Here is a 16,317-nt window from a genome sequence, read left to right as displayed (position 1 = left end):
GGATCTCTTAATCCAACCTTGATTCGAAACAACCGAAACGTGTGCCGTTATCCGGTCGAAAACACACGTGCACGATCTGGAAAAAAAGAAAATCGAGAACGGATAGGAAAGGTTGGTGGAGAGTCGCCGGGATTTCGGTATCGGAGGGATCTCTCCGTTCCATACTTTGAATTCAAACGTCTCACGCCGCGCATTCATGGCTGCCGTATGCAAAACACCGATTCGAGGTGGTGGTAGGTAGCAGGGTCGGGTGCAAGGCGATGGAGGCAGGAAGTTTAAAGTAGGTACAGGAAGAGAGAAAGAGAAAGAGAGAGGGAGGGAGAGAAATTCTCCAGGTTTCTGGAGGAGGGGTTGGGTCGTGGGTTGCATTTAGCGCTTAATTCAGGCCACGATGGTTGGTTTCCCGATGTGATTCACTGGAACTGCGCTGCTCCTAGCCGACGCCTAATGAAGACACATGCTTGGAGCGGTGCAAGCCAAATGATACCTGGCCCCCCCGTGCGCATACGTTCTGCGTGTCGTTGCGTTCGGTTCCGTTCCATTGTACACGCTAATGGCGTTCACGTTTCGCCTAGACCTCGATCGTTCCTTGAAAATTCAAGGGTTTCGACGAGCCAGCCGCTTCGACGATTCTCTTCTTGCCTGCCTCTCTGCCTCTGTAAGAAACGCGGAGAAAACGCGGAGAAAAATTGCGCGGATTTTTACGGATATTTCGTTCTCCGCGGGACGAGATATAATATCATAATATCATAATGGGAGCTGCTTTTATATATTTATCCCCGCGAGAGAGGAATCTCTCGAGGGAGGGATTCAGTAACTTATTAAATCTCTTTGTTAATAACGCGGGGGTCACAGCGGAGAAGGCTAATTTCCGGAAAGGAATAGCGCCGCGTCCGGGTTTTTTTCACCGAGCCTGCTCCTCCTCCACTGTTCCGCCTTAATAATATTTCTTCCTCTCGGCCATCGTTTAAACTTATCTCTCGTTAACTTAAAAAGATACTAATTGAAGATTAATTGATAATAATTGCGGTTTTATATAAAGCAAAAGAAAAGAAGAAGAAGAAGAAGAATAAAGAGGCCTCGTCTCTGTTATTCCTCTTAAATCTTTGGATCGTGGTTGGTCGTGCCGTGAAGAAGGGCTCGAACGACAAGCAGTCAGACACACAATCGAAGCAAGGGTGGTTTAATTTACAGCGCAAGGGATCTCAGATTCTACGGGGGATTACCACCAGGGAATTTCGCACTCTCAGAATATACGAATCGAGAGTATTGGGTATTAGATAAACGCTTCGGGACAGACCGCATCCGAGATTCCGAGGGGGTTCATTTACTTCACGGACACGGTCGACGTCTACGAGACAATAAAGCCCGGTTTAGACGAGAAGGGACGAGGATACGAGAAACCTTAAATACTGGGGGAGTGAGGGAGGGGGACAGTTTGACAAATTTCCTACACTTCTAGATCCCCACAGATTATCGGCCGTATTTATATCGTTCGATCAGACACCATTTGTCTGCCTCTATCTACGTACGTCCAAACTTCGAGAACGAGAACTTTAACATTTTTAAAATCCCTGTAACGAAAAAAACAAATTGTTAACTTGAATGTTCGAGAGTTCTCCAAAATATTCGTTCCATTCTTCTGTTCAACGTGAAAAGTCTTGAACCGATTAATCGAGGATATTTCTATAAATAATTCACGAATGTGCAGAAAAAGAAATTTCAATTTAAAGTTTAACTTCGATTCTCATAGATTTCCAATTCGATCGAATACACACCCATCCTATTGTCATCCTTTTTTTTTCCGAATATCCATAGTCTTCCTGGCTTATCATCCGATCCCTCAAGGGATCATGCACGAGACGGAAGAACGCGAAAGAGTACAAATGCGACGCGAGGGACGTCCAGCGTGGAAGACGAAGTCGGCGGGCAAAGAGAGTTAATCGGATGCAAAGGCCAGTTTCAATTTGGTGCGAGTGGTACCCTTGGGAAGCGGTCACGGAGCAGGCTTCATCGAGCCGCCTTCCTCTCACGATGCAAACATCGACGAGGGGGTCGGACGATGCGTCGAGGTCGGTCGTTCGGGGTGATAGAGCCCGCGAGACTCGATTTCTCAGAAAAATCGCAATATTCACTCGGTCGGCGCATCTAGCACCGTATTTCGGGGGCCCGCATCCGGTAATATCTCACGATACGGAAGCGCGATAAGATATCGGAGCGTGCTCTATGCTCCAGCTTTCTCTCTCTTTCTCTCTTCCTCGTTCACTAGCCTCTTCCTTCGACCTTCGACCGGATTTCCCGTATTTCTTTCTCACTGGCTTTATAAAAATTTATAGGCACGGCCCCAGATTTGCCTGGATTAAGCGATCGATTCGAGAACTGGAGGGAAAAGAGGTCATCGGCGTGACCGTTAAAGTTCGTGTAAATTATAATACCAAAAGATCGACGGTGGCCATCGGCGGCTTATCTCGCAGAAGAGGATCCGTGTTTAAGAGGATTCACGTTTAAGAATGCAAATTTTACGTTTCGTCTTCGACGGGGGAATTATCATATCACAGCTGAGAAGAATATCGAAGTTGGTTTCGAGGGAAGGAAACACCGGTTCTTTGGAAAAATTCCAATGATATGCCTCGACCGAATATGTTCGATACTCGTAAATTATTTCGATCTTCTACGTGTCTCCGGTTTCCGAAAAAGAATTTTTCAAAATCATTTCGCGAAATGATATAATCGGGGGATAGGATTACGATGCCCTTTTGCGGTAGAAGACCGCACGTAGGAGAGCATCGATCGTATTCCATAATGCGATATCCCGCGGAGCGTTATTTCGCCCATGACGTGTTGCCTTTCGCGCACCCTGACCTCCCATCCATCAAACCGCGTCTCCACGCATCTACTTTTAACTTCATACATCACAATTACGCTCCCTTTCTTTCGCTACGGCCATTTGCGTCGAATCCCTCCCCCTTTTTTCACGGGCGGAAATCTAACGGAAATAAAAAATTCCTTTAAAAACGTGAAAGAAAAGGAAAAAAAAAAAAAAACGTTTCGTCCTTAATGCGCACGAATTCCTGTTGCACAGGGAACGGAATCGAATTTATTCATCGCGGCGAATAATTAAGATAATCTCCGCTCTCGCGGGCCAGGCTTATTGATAAAGAACATTAATCGCGGCCGCGATTTTTATTATTATTTTCCCGTGACGCGGGGAATCGGGCAGATAGCGGTGCCGGCCGCCCGAATAAATCATCCACCGTCCAAAAATCGGCGCGGGGAAAGTGCGGGGTGGAGGGAGGGGGCCCATCTCGAAATACGGCTCCCCTGGGCGGCGCTGTCCGGCCCGCGCTACGCGCACATTTTTATTCGAGCGTGGCTAACTGCGAGACGCGACTGCACACAAGAGACTCCGAAAAGGAGAGATTCCAACCGTCTACGACCGGCCGGCAAATGAGAAAAGAAACAAAGAACGGGAGGAGAGAAAGAAAGAGAGAGAGGAACGGAAGCAAAGAATACTGTCCAGCGCGAAGAGGAAAGAGATTCCATTCCTTTCTTCTCGAACCATCTCGCGCGTGACGGAAGCTTGAAACGAGATTTACTTAACCCGTCTGCCACCCGTGCCCGCCACAAAGAGCACGAGGACACGATTTAATCGAATCGGGGACACGGTTTCTCGAGCAGGGAGTCGCGACGACGACGACGACGACGGCGGCGACGACGACGCCGAGCACAATTCTCTCTCTCTCTCTCTCTCCTTCTCTCCTCTCCAGTCATCTCGCGATTCCCCCCTTTTGCCATCGCAAAACTTGGAACGGAGGCGCGCACTTTTATTCGGGAAAAAGGGGGCACCTTCTCCTCGTTTCGCGGCCTCTCTCTCTACGATAACGACGTAATCAATCTTATTCCACGAGAGATATATTCCGGCTGATACATTAAGCGCTCAAACTTCAAGTAGCAGAAGAAAAATTCACGACGTGCATTCAGATTCTTCCCCGATCGTTAAGGACGCCCGATTCAAACCGGTTTAATGGGATTTCTGGCGAACGCTGAAAAGAACATTTTAATACGGCCTCTCTCTCTCTCTCTCTCTCTCTCTCTCGCTCTCTTCCTCTCCTCCTCCCTACTCCTCACCCTCCTCCAGCTTATTTTTTTCGCTTCCCTCGCGAGGGGTATCGGCAAACATCTCCTTGGAGAGGAAAAAGGAGGTGGAAGGGGGAAGGATTGTACGCGTCTTCGCGTTTTATATACGGGTCGGGAATGGGGGGATCTCGAGCCCGTGAGGTCGCCTCGTCCCTGGGATACATCGATATTCGGTGTTGTATTTCCCGTGGAAACATTAAAAAACATTACTAGCCGTTTTTCCGAGGGGGAACGGGAAGGATGAGCGCGAATACGCTTAACGAGAATGAACGTTTCGTATTCAATGGTTGGCCGATGATCGGGGAAGGCAGAGAGATTCGAGAGGATTCCATGAAGAGGTGACTCGATGCGAAAAAACCAGGGATGAATACGTTTAAGAACGTTACTCGCGACGTATACCGTCATCGAGGAAAATTCGTCGAATTTGGCGAGAAAAGGCGGACACCGGATATATCGGTGTAAATATACCGCGTGTATGGTAATATGTATATATAAGAAAGAAATGCATGAAAGGTCGCGTACTATCGTGTGTTTAAACGTTGATGTATCGCGTGCATCGCGTGCCAAACGAACGTAAACCTTTGGCATCGGACTACGATTATCAGCGAGCAATTTTCTGTTAATTATAAATACGAAAAAGGTATTCCACTCTTGAAGATATCCACACGGAAGGAATAATAAACGTTAAAAGATAGGGTGGAAAATAATTAACCGCCACGAAGTTGATACTTTAACTATACAGTCATGAAAATTTCCTCTAGATATTCTTGATTATACCGCACGTCCTACGACCACGTTCGCACGAATTCAAGGTTTATCCGATAAGGCGTACCTATCGATTCGTGCGTGGATGGAAATTATGATGGGATATAGGTATATGTCGGTACGTGCTTGAAACCGGTCAAAGGAACCTTTAATTGCATCTTATTCAATTCTCGATTCCCCCGATCCGACCCGTATTATTACGTAATATAGCCGTATTAGATAAGCTTTAGATCCATTACCGGGTAATATCTACAAGGACCCGTGGAGATCCCCTCCATCCGTTAGATCGAGAAGCGGGGAATGTCGATAATTGCGGTATGAACTGCCGATTATCGCCACTCACCGATACCGCGTGTCATGGATTTCACTTTGAAGTCCATTTGATCCGTCCCTGTCTGTCAGTCTTTCGAGACCGAAACGTCTGTCGACGTCTCTTCCCGCGCGGTCAACACCTACGGAATCTAGACACTCCATCTACCTCCCGGTGGAAAATTCGTCTCGCACAAAAGAAAAGACCCTGTCACTCGCCGCATTGAATTAAAGAGCTCAAATCGCTTTCAAACAGATCTGTCCATCACGGCCGTGATTGGCCGTGGTTCGCCCGTGCATTACTGAACCCTGGCGCTCGCCAACTCTATTGAAGTCCCTTGAAAAGGAACCAAAGATTTCCGACAATCCTCACCCGCACCTCTTCCTCTTTCTCTCCTACGTTTTCTACTTCCGCTCTCCCGTCTTCCGGAATTTTTTTCTTTCATCGTTCCTTCGCCCCCTCCCTCCACGGCATTTTGCATTTATAATTCTCCCTTTTATATCTACCTATTAGCTTTTTAATCGCCTCGCAACCCAACTTTATTCCTTCTCGCGTCTCCTTCCTCGCTCCCCCTTTTCCCCGTCTTTTCATCCAAGCTTTCTCGATCCGTCTCTTCTTCTTTTTCTCCATTTCTTCTTCATTCGTTAAAATTCTCTTTCGACTTTTCTTCTTCTTTGCTTCTTCTTTGCTCGAAAACCTTTTCGCGAGAAAAAATTCCTTTCTTCCTCTCCCATTCTTCCTCCCATTTACATACTAGCTCTTTTTAATCGTTCCACTGTCCAACTCGCACTCCTTCTCGATCAATCGGTGTATATAACTTCCCTTTTACTCCTACGAATTCCTTCCACTCGCTCGCCTCGCCTCTTATGAAAGTTCCCAGTTCCCTTATTCGACTCCATTTTTTTTCTACGCCCCCTCACTTAGCCAATATTTATCGCGGTTTATTCTCCATTTTTCCCTCCACGTATTAACCCCCTTCGATCCTTTCGTTGCCCACTTTGCCCTTCCAACCATTCCTCGCGTGTCGTTTCTTTACTTTAAATTCTATCCTCCCTCCCGGTCACCGCTCCTTTTGAACTCAACCTCATCTCTCTCTCTCTCTCTCTCTCTCTCTCTCTCTCTCGTCCTTCCCTTTTTCACATTCTCCCTCTGGCCTCCCTCCTCCCTCCCGCCCGTGTCTGCCGCCGTCTCCGCGCCTCTTTGTCCGCCTCTCCCACGTTCGTACCTATTCGGCCGGCTTTACTTACTTAGTTACTTACTTGTTCGCTTCTATCGAGGCTCGGCACGCTGTACGTGCCGACTACGGGCCGTGGTGACCGTGGAGTGGCGGCTTGTCTCCTCCAAAGGAGCGCAAAACCGACCGACGCCGATCCACGATGCGCGACTAGTCGGCCCGGCTAATTGGAATTGCATTAATTCCTTTCTTCGCCGGTTGCTTAAGCGCTAGCCTAATAAGATTTTGCCCCTCAGTATGCGCGACAGGTATCCTCCGTGAAAATCCCTGTTCCTTCCGCGTCCCTGGCATACCGCGCGTTTTTCTACGCCGCCGCCGCCGACCGGATCCAACCACGGCAAGGATCGCGTGAGATCTCGGCGAAGCCGATCGATACACGTATAAGCAGTTCTTTTTTTCGAAGAAAGAAGAAGTTTCTCGACGGAGTGGGGGACGAAGGTTGTGCAACGAGCGAAACGAGGATTCGAGGAAATTGGCTTAATGTCGGCGCATGCATGATATTTGCTGAATATATTTGTCGATATTATATATCGATTCTTATGGCGTGGATTTTTCTAATAAAGCTCATTGATCTTCGTTAATAGTTTTGATCTTGTATTTGTATGAGAAAAGGAAATTTTAACAGCACTCTCATATGATTTAATTCGTCCTCTTTATAATATATATGCAATTTATTAATCATCTATTTCCATGCACGATTATAATCACTTGTAACTTGTTAATTTCCTAAACGTTGTTGAAATTGATAAATTTTTCAAAGGGACGAGTATCGACGAAATAACGGAATGCAAACAGAAGGAAACAAATTTTGGAGTAATCCGTAGAATCTAATTTATAAATGACATATTTTGAATCGACGTATAAACATTTGCAAGGAGAAATGTTTATCTTGGAAAAATATACGAAAAATTGATACAACGAGATTGGACAAATATGGTCGGGGGGAGGTTAGTGCCGATCGAAAAATTATTTGGACGACGTTGAAACGACGAGGATCAGAAAGTTGATCGCTCCGGTTTCCAATGGGCGAAACTTCCGACGACTCTCGACGCTTGTGTATACACCGCGTCCCGTTTCAAAGGGGCCGTATTCTCGGCCGTTTTATCCCCGCAGAAACGTATTACGATTCCGAATGCTTTCGAAGAGGCTTTTGTCATCTCTTCAGGAACTTGCTCTTTCATTAAGATTTCTCGGAGCGTGTTTGCGATTCCCTTTCTTCCGATGAATTCCCTTCTCTCCCTTGAATACGTGCCATTTAACCGCCAACTAAGAACCGCGGTACAATGTACACGGTGCCGTTTGTCCTTATATTTTTCCGCGTTATATTGTCCCGTTTCTCGTGCGGCCCGGTTTGCACGGCTCAACGAGTTCCCCCAATGAGATCTGTAAATAAGAATTTTCCTCGGACGGCAAACTCGTCGGCACTTTAGAAAACACGCGCGAGAAATTTGCGTTTAATCGTCGTGTCTCCCGGTTGCAAATGGAATCACGATTGAATATAACACACGGTTACGCGAGTAATATCGTTTCCTTTGGGAGAGAAAGGGAGATGTTTAGAAATGCGTACCTTTCGAACTTCATTCGAATATTATCGATTTACGATGTTCGGATGGATGCGTCAAAGCGGGCGAATTTTTTTCTTTTTTTTTTTTTGTTTAACCAAGTCTCCATTATCCGTGCAAATGAATGGTTTTTTCGCTTTGTCAGGTCATGTGAAAATTCTCTCCGTTTAATATACACGAAACAAGGTTGTTTTGACAGTCGTTGTTTCAAAGAGATGTAATATTTGCACCCTTCCCTCTCTTTTTTTAGCATCAATATTATCGAATAATAATAATCAAAGGATTATAGTCCTTATCGACGAGATACAAGTTTTACAATTTTAAATATTCCATTCGCATTCACAATTTACCCGTACGAAGAATTCAATCACAGATTCCGAAGAATATTCTCGAATCGAATGGAGGCAAATCTTTTTCACCTTTCGAATTCTTCCAATTAAACGATGCGATTCAATTTAACATAGATATCGGGCATAAGTAATACTTAGGAGAATTTATATTCACCGTTTTGTAATCTCGCCGGTTGATCGGAGATTGTCATCCGTCCGTGCACCAGTTGCGCACTCGCGCTTCGCAACACGATTTCCTTGGGCCGCTGGACGGCTTCCTCCTCGAATCGGCTGAAAATCGGTGCCATTATCGCGATAAGATCGGCCTGCCTCGGCCGACGATTTATTCGTGCCGCAATTGATTCACGTTCGCCGTAAACCGGCACGGCGCGAGGCGTAACCGAGTCCATTTTCATTGCGATTTAATCACTCGGTCAAACACAATAAATCCCCCCGTCCGGGTTAATAAATTCCCCGTCTAAAACCTCGCGCCTATAACCAATTATGCCGGCGTTTAATTATTTATCGCGCACTCCGGAGAGCCGGTGAGATTCCCCGTAGGCTTTGCAAATATCGGCCGCGCACCAGATGCCCGGAACACCGGGAGACAACCTGGCCGGTATTTAACGGCCCCCCATATTTAATTGCGCGATATATATTTGCGCGAGTTATTGCGCCGGAATTAAAATTCCCGCGTCATTAATACGTTAACCGATGGATTCGACGTTTTATTCAATTATGTTTCGCGTTTAATGCGCCCGCGCTCCATCCTATCCGTCGAAAGCAAAGGAAAGAAAGGAAGGAGAATTTTTTTTTTTTTCTTTTGGAAGCTCGTCAAGCTTGCGTTGTCGAAGGTATAATTTTGAGTAATTTTTTTCTGTATTGTAGTAGATATAGATGTGGAGATAATTGTTCGAAATGGTGTCTTTGATCCCTCGAACGACGAGTTTTATATAAGATCGTAGCAGTTTTCTCGTAATACTCCCGGTATATACGTTCGTATGTACATTAGAGTTTTCTTTAGAAAGATGAAAAAAATAGCGATATGAGTGGAATTCAGAGAGATGAAACTCCGAGTAAAATTTTTCTTTTGAAAAATGACGAGGCAAATAAAATAATATAGGAAGCGTCCACCATCGAAAGATTAACGAAAATTTTTCACCACCGTTGAGATAAAAAATTTTCAGTAAATTGATTTTTCTCTCTTCCTTCACCTTCTTTTTCTCCATGAAAGCGCGCGTTATCACAGACTTATATTAGTTGTGTACACATAATACATACTAGTCGGCTGGTATACGGGAGACAACCTGGCTAATGGACCATCTCCCTCTCTTTTTTCCCCCCCTCATTGTTAACTTCGCGTCATCCTTTTATGACGGCACCTACACGAACGGATATGTACACATATCCACCTCGCCGATCCGAGTATTTCTCATGGAATCATCATCGTGAACTCTCGTTGAAAATTCCTTTTATTAACGTGGCGCCGACGTGCTCGAGCCGATATCCACCGGCAAAACCTCTTACGGCCGACAAGAAATACGAATAGAACGAAGATTAGAATAGAAGAGCTTCAACTTCTTTCTATCCGATCTCCGAATAAATTGATATTCGAATAAATTCGAATCGAGAGGATCGATTAACGATTAACGATTCCTCTTCGACAAAGACCAAAGAATCTCTCTCTAAATACATTTCCGCGAACAACAAAGGCATCTCTCCCAATTTGCCCAATCGGGGAGGGGGTATGAATCACCCCTTGTCACCCCAAGTTGTCCGTTTCCTCTAAAATCCGGCTGCGAAATTACAAGCCATTGAATCGAGCTCTCCCCCAACACAAGCCTCGTGCAGCATCTCTCGCGTTGCAATCTTCTCGCGCTAACCTTTCCTCCACCTCCTCCTCCTCCTCCTCCTCCTCCTCCTTCACTCGCGCTCTTCCGCCCTGTGTTCCTCCTTTCCGCCGGCATCCAGCGCAACGATGTTACGCGACGTGGCTGCGTTCCAGAAAGGGGAAAAAGAAAGATCGGTGTGTTGCACCGCGTCGCGGCTCGAGATGCGTGAATATAATGATAGACCGAGGGAGAAGAGCGAGGGAGGCCGACGCGGATGGCGCTCGAGGGTCGGTGGAGGAAGGACGAGGGCGGTGGACGAGGGGAAAAGAGTCGAGGAGGCGGAGAGGCGTGCGCGAGCGAGGGTAATGTACTGTTCTCACCTCCGACAGGCCCTCCGGCCTTCCTCGGCTATCCTTCCCTCCCTGCGCGCGCCCGATTGTATGCGTACGCCGCACACAATCGCATCCACGTCGCTCTAATCGACGACGCAGCCGTGTGCGCGAATCCGCGCGGTTGAAACGCTCGCCTCGGTATCCGTTCATCGGTGTTCGGTATCGCATTCAATGACGATGAGGGAAGCCACTTGCCGCCGCTTCTTCGCGCTCGTGACACCCCTTCTCTCTCCTCCCCCCGCGTTCTCGCGCCATTCTCGCGGTTGGAGGAAAATCGGGAAATGGATATAGTCGTAGCAATGGAGTTTTTGAAAGGAGAGGAGGCAGTTTGGGGAGTTGAAAGGAATTATTACATGGGGAGGGTTTGAGGGATCGTTGGCTGGGATAATATTGATCTTTCTTCTTTATTGATTCAGACCTTAATGGAGCAATTATGTAATTGTAAGTTGGATTTAAGATTGGTTTAAGAGTTTTTCCCAATTCGGTTCGGTTGTTAATGGTGTAGCATGAGATATGATTATATTTTGTACGAAATGTAATTTTTTTATTTGTCTCTCTATTGGAAATAAAGAAAATTGGAACGATGTTATTAAGCTTGGTAGTAGTAAAATTAGAAAAATAAAGATTGGTGACTTTTATACGAGCTCGCGAAGTGGAAGATTTTTTTCCGACCCGGATTGCTCTTCTTATTTTCATTCCACGCAATGACATCGTCTCCTCGGGAGAAGAAATGGATTCGGTTCATTGAATTGTTCCCATAGTTTAGAACGAGCTAAGAAACGGGATAACTCTTCTGCTTGCTAACTATTTGAAAATAGTTGAGATATCGGGGAGAATTCCCTCGACTTCTCGTCAAGATAATACGGGGTTACGCGTGGAGAGTTAACTTTTGAAGAATACATTACTTTAAGGAATACAATTTGACGGCGTACGACGGAAACGTAGTTTCGAGTCGTTCCAATTAGACTTTATTCCCTACGTTCAAGTAGAATAAAACGGATAATAACGAGGAGTTTCTTGGATCCCCGTCTTCTGTTCCCGTCTACTCTTTTCCTTTTATTAGATCACAAAAATACTAAAATAAATCCAATAACGACATTTAACAAATAGTCGAGCGAGTATCTAGGCCGTAAATGTTAAATCAGATTTAAATTCGATCGGATTGAACGTAATAATGCGCGAATATATACTATCAAAAGTTCAAAAAAAAAAAAAAAAAATCATCATTCATCGTCTGTAACTATCAAACAGTAATTAAATTTAATTGGGGGAGAAGAAGGGGGAATAATAAAACGAAAATGAAAATCATCCTCCTCCTCCTCCTCCTCCTCCTTCGTATTAAAATTTAAAAGCCCAACAATCTCGCATACGGTTTCTATACAAATACAAATTTAATGAGCACAACCGAGCAACGTCATTTATTCCCAACAACTGAATCAGACCCATCAAATGAATATCCATGTCTATGTACATTCGTACATAGGCATACCCATAAATTATGGCAAGCAAAATCATACATCCGCCAGACGCAAGGCTTCCACGTGGAGCCAAGGGTGGGGGGAGGAGAGGCGAGCGGATGGGGAAGAGCGAGAGGCGGGCAGAACGAAGGGGATGAAGAAGAGAGAAACTACGACAAGGGCTGCTGACAGACAGTGACGGGTACCACTTTATCCGCGACACGATTCTGCGCTTACCACAGCCCACCCGTTCACCATCGCTGTCACCGATGCCACCCACGACCGATCTGATCTGATCTGAACCTACTCCGATCCAAACCTTTACCTCTCCGCTCACCGTATATATGTATATCCGCCGCCTCCTTCTTCCTCCATCTCCCTTCTTCTTTCCTCTCCCTCCTCTCCTTTCCGCAACGCTATCCTCTGTTTACCCTGCACTCGTGTTGCTTATTTTTAGCGGCAGGAGAGAAAGAGAGAGGGACATACACCGCGGTGGAATAGAAGAGACGACGATTCGGGAATAGAACACCGATCCGGTCTTATTGTAGGCTGCACCGTACTTAAAAGATACATACACACCGCCTATGGAAGTTTCCTGTAAATTCGGGGATAATGGGAATCGATGGCGCGCCACTCGTTGAAAATGTGTTCTACCGCGAGCACGAGGATCGTATCGTGGATCGACGACCACGATACACGCGACTCGTTTTCACTCGCAACTTTATCGATTCAATTATTAGATTAGCATTAAAAATTTGAAAATAGGATTTGAAGATTGATACATTGATAATTCTCTTCCTCGGAGAAATTCGTAAATTTTCGATCAAATTGATGAAATTCTTTTTTTTAAATATATTATTTACAATTCGTCGATTTATGTTCCCCGATAGAAAGTATCTATAAAGCGTTTTGAATAAAAATAGCTTATATACACTTCTAACTCACAAAACGTACGATTCCATGCACCCTATATTTGTATACTCACCGATGGAAATGCATCGCATGAATTTTTGCCAACAACTTTCAAGTCAATTTCCGCGCAAGGAGTAATCCGATGCATCGTAACGTATATCACGCGTGCCGCTCTATATCCTTCCACGAGGATTATGGATTTCTGAATATCACGGACGGAATACACGTGCCGTGTGTACACTGTACGCTTCCTTGCATTCGTAAATGGTATGTGCATCACTCCTTGACGCATCGACGTGAATGGAAGATAGATGAGACACTATTCTTCGACATTCTTTTTTTTTTTTTTTTCTTCTTTTTTGAAGCAAACTTCAGCGAAACGTATTATTTCGTTTGTACGTATTTATTTTTCGATTAACAATTTTAAACGCGTTTTAAAATTAAATTCGACGAGACGAGGAAATGTGATTCATTTATCTTCAAATGGATTCGGTCAAGATTCGTTGCACGGTGTTCTGTGCGACGAGGTTGAAGTTTTGTGTACGAGGATTCGATGGAACTTGGAACCGGTGATTGATGGTTCCAATCTCATTTATACTCCTTGATGAGTTGAAAAACTTTTTTACCCGTTCTTTTGCAATTACGATTAACTTTTGGAGCACTATCAGCAAGATGAAACGTCAAAGCTAATTCGTGCCTTGACGAGGTATTCGAGTGAAATCTACTGAGAAAAATGGTTTGGAGCTCGTAGTTCGATATCATGGCCCGCCTGATTAAACTTCCTTTGATTTTTATTTCTGACAGATTTCCATGGGAACCGTATCTTCCCATTTCACGATTCAAATAGGGAGTTTGATTGTGGAAGAAAGCTAGATTTTTTGAAAATCCGATTAATCAAACAGAAAATTACGATAACAATAAAAATTCTTCGATATTTTCATTTCAAAAAAAAAAAAAGAAAAAAAATGTTCGATTTTAAAATAAAAATAAATCAAACACCTTAGGAGAATCGCGGATGTTACGTAGAAATGTGAAAATGTGTTCACGAGGCAGAGATTAATATTGTCAAAATAAAAGGGAGATAACATAGGCGAGGCGTCCGCGATAATGAACGCCGTAGCTATTCATATCTTGCATTTATTCAGGAACTTCGTACGAATACCATGCTTCGTACGAAGCATCTGGCGAGCCTCGATCTTATCTCTCATAAAATATTATCGAGGCACCATCTGCCAGTTACGCAAAATCCGCCGAGGAAACGTTGCATTTATCCGTTTCGCGATGTTGCAGTCACACGGAAGTACGTAACGCATTCGTAGAAAGCAATCGCTTAGGCGAATGTATCTTACCAATGTTGGAGAATGTTCCCCCCATTTTCGTCGTGGAAAATGAGTTCCCTTTTTTTCAGGGGACCGATGAAAAATTTACGGATTAATATTCGCCCGATGCAAAACGATTTTGGGAAAGAAATAACTTGCCAACGATTTAGGAGACGGGAGGGAGCTGGAGATACTGAAACGACGACGAAGTTCGCAGTCTGGAACTGGAGGAATAACGAAGATATAATCGTCGTTATCCGGACATCTGAGATTCATTTTCGTTGCTCTTGAATTATCTATTTTTCCGAGTTTGCGAAATATATGTGTCTTCCTTGGTCTTCCACTTTTTTTAACAGCGTTGCTCAAAAATTAAACGTGGTATCTTCTTCTTTTTATTTTTCTAACTTGCTAAGGTATCCAACTTCAACTATAATTTTAAATATGATAAAGTAAAGAAAAATTAGGAACCAAAGGTTAACGATCCAACTTTTGAAAAAGGGGAAATCGATCGCAGACATTGGAGCAACTCTACTACTCGAGACGAGTTTCAATCCTTTCTGGCCACGATCATTTTTTGGCTCATGGCCACTTTTTTTCCGTTTCTCGCTTACGCGGCTGCTCGATGAACAGCTTCCAACGACCGGCCCCCGTCGACTAATTTCAGCTTCTTTCTAATTAATACAAATAACCTTGGCGACCGTCGCTTCGACTCCACGCGGATCCTCGCGAATTAACCCATCGTCCCTCAGACCTGCGAGGATCGAGCAAAAAGAAACGAGGAGGGAGGAGGAGAGGGGAGGGCATCTCGAGGACTTCCAAATTACCGGCATTTATAATCCGCGCGGCTAATGTCGACGACTTCGGTGAATAAACGCTTCGAAGAAGTCACGACTTCTCTTAATTACCAACTCTTGGATCTTTGTCTTGGTGAAATAGTTATGAATATTTATAGTTTAATTGCGAGAGAGGAACCCGTGCCTGCAACAACCCTTTACTCGGTTTTGTTTCCTTTCGTTTTCTCTCTCTCTCTCTCTCTTCCTTTGATTTTATCCGAGAAAGTAATTAGGGATTCGTGAAAATAAATTTTTCGGAAATGGAAAATCTACCAACTGTTTCGCCAATCTTTGCTTGCTTAAATCTCGTATGTATTGAAAACAGAGGCCGGACGATCAAACATCGTCCACGAGTACCTTTCATCTTTGGCGCACGAATTATTGGTTTCCAATGCGAGGCGAAGATAAAAACCAGGAGAAGAGCGAAAAGAGTGATAGGGGGATGGGATGGATAAACGTTTCTCCAGCTAAAAAAAAAAAAAGAAGAAAAAAAGAAAAAAAGAAAGGAAAAGCTAATTAATTTCAGACGTTTCTTCGGCCGCCCGTTTAAACAACGAGAAACGAACGAGGTGTAAACGGCGTTGGCGATTTATAATTCATTCCGGTTCAAAGTGGCGGGAAGAAGAGGGGGAGAAGCGTTTCGTAGGGGCAAGGGGTGCGCACGATGGCTGTGTCGAAAAACTTTTCGACGTCCTTTTCGCATCGTTTGAAACCCAAAGCGGAAAGCGTTTGCCCGCCCACTCTTCCTCTTCCTCTCTCTATGCTCGGCTTCTTTCGTGTAAACAATAATCCTGCCGTGTAAACAGTTTGATAACGAGAAGGGTGCAGCCCTGCCTCCCTTTCTCGCGCTCCCTCCCCCCGGATCCCTTGCGGGGAGGGAGAAGTTTCCGGAGTTAGAACGGCGGAAGGGATCCGGTGTGCACGCGCCCACCGGTGCGCAAGCGCGGCCCCGTTTATTTAAAAACATTGCTTATATAAAGCGATGCAAATGCGCCACGCTCTCGTATTTGGCGTGCAAACAACCGGCCGAGTCTCCGCCACGGCTAATGACGTTCGTCTGCCACCCCTTTCCGGCCCGTGCACCGTCCTTCTTCCATCGTTTACAGCGGATCGTTGCCGTATCCATCTCCACTTGTCTCCTCCACGGTGTGTACTACTCGTGGAGGGGAAAAAAAAAAGAAAAACCAACGCGTGGAATCGCGTCGAGCACCCGGATTCACCACCGCGCTCAAACT

Source organism: Apis mellifera, linkage group LG2 (assembly GCF_003254395.2).
Source record: "Apis mellifera strain DH4 linkage group LG2, Amel_HAv3.1, whole genome shotgun sequence".
Taxonomy (NCBI): Eukaryota; Metazoa; Arthropoda; class Insecta; order Hymenoptera; family Apidae; genus Apis; species Apis mellifera.
The sequence above is the reverse complement of the archived record's forward strand: the minus strand, read 5'-3'. Positions refer to the sequence as shown.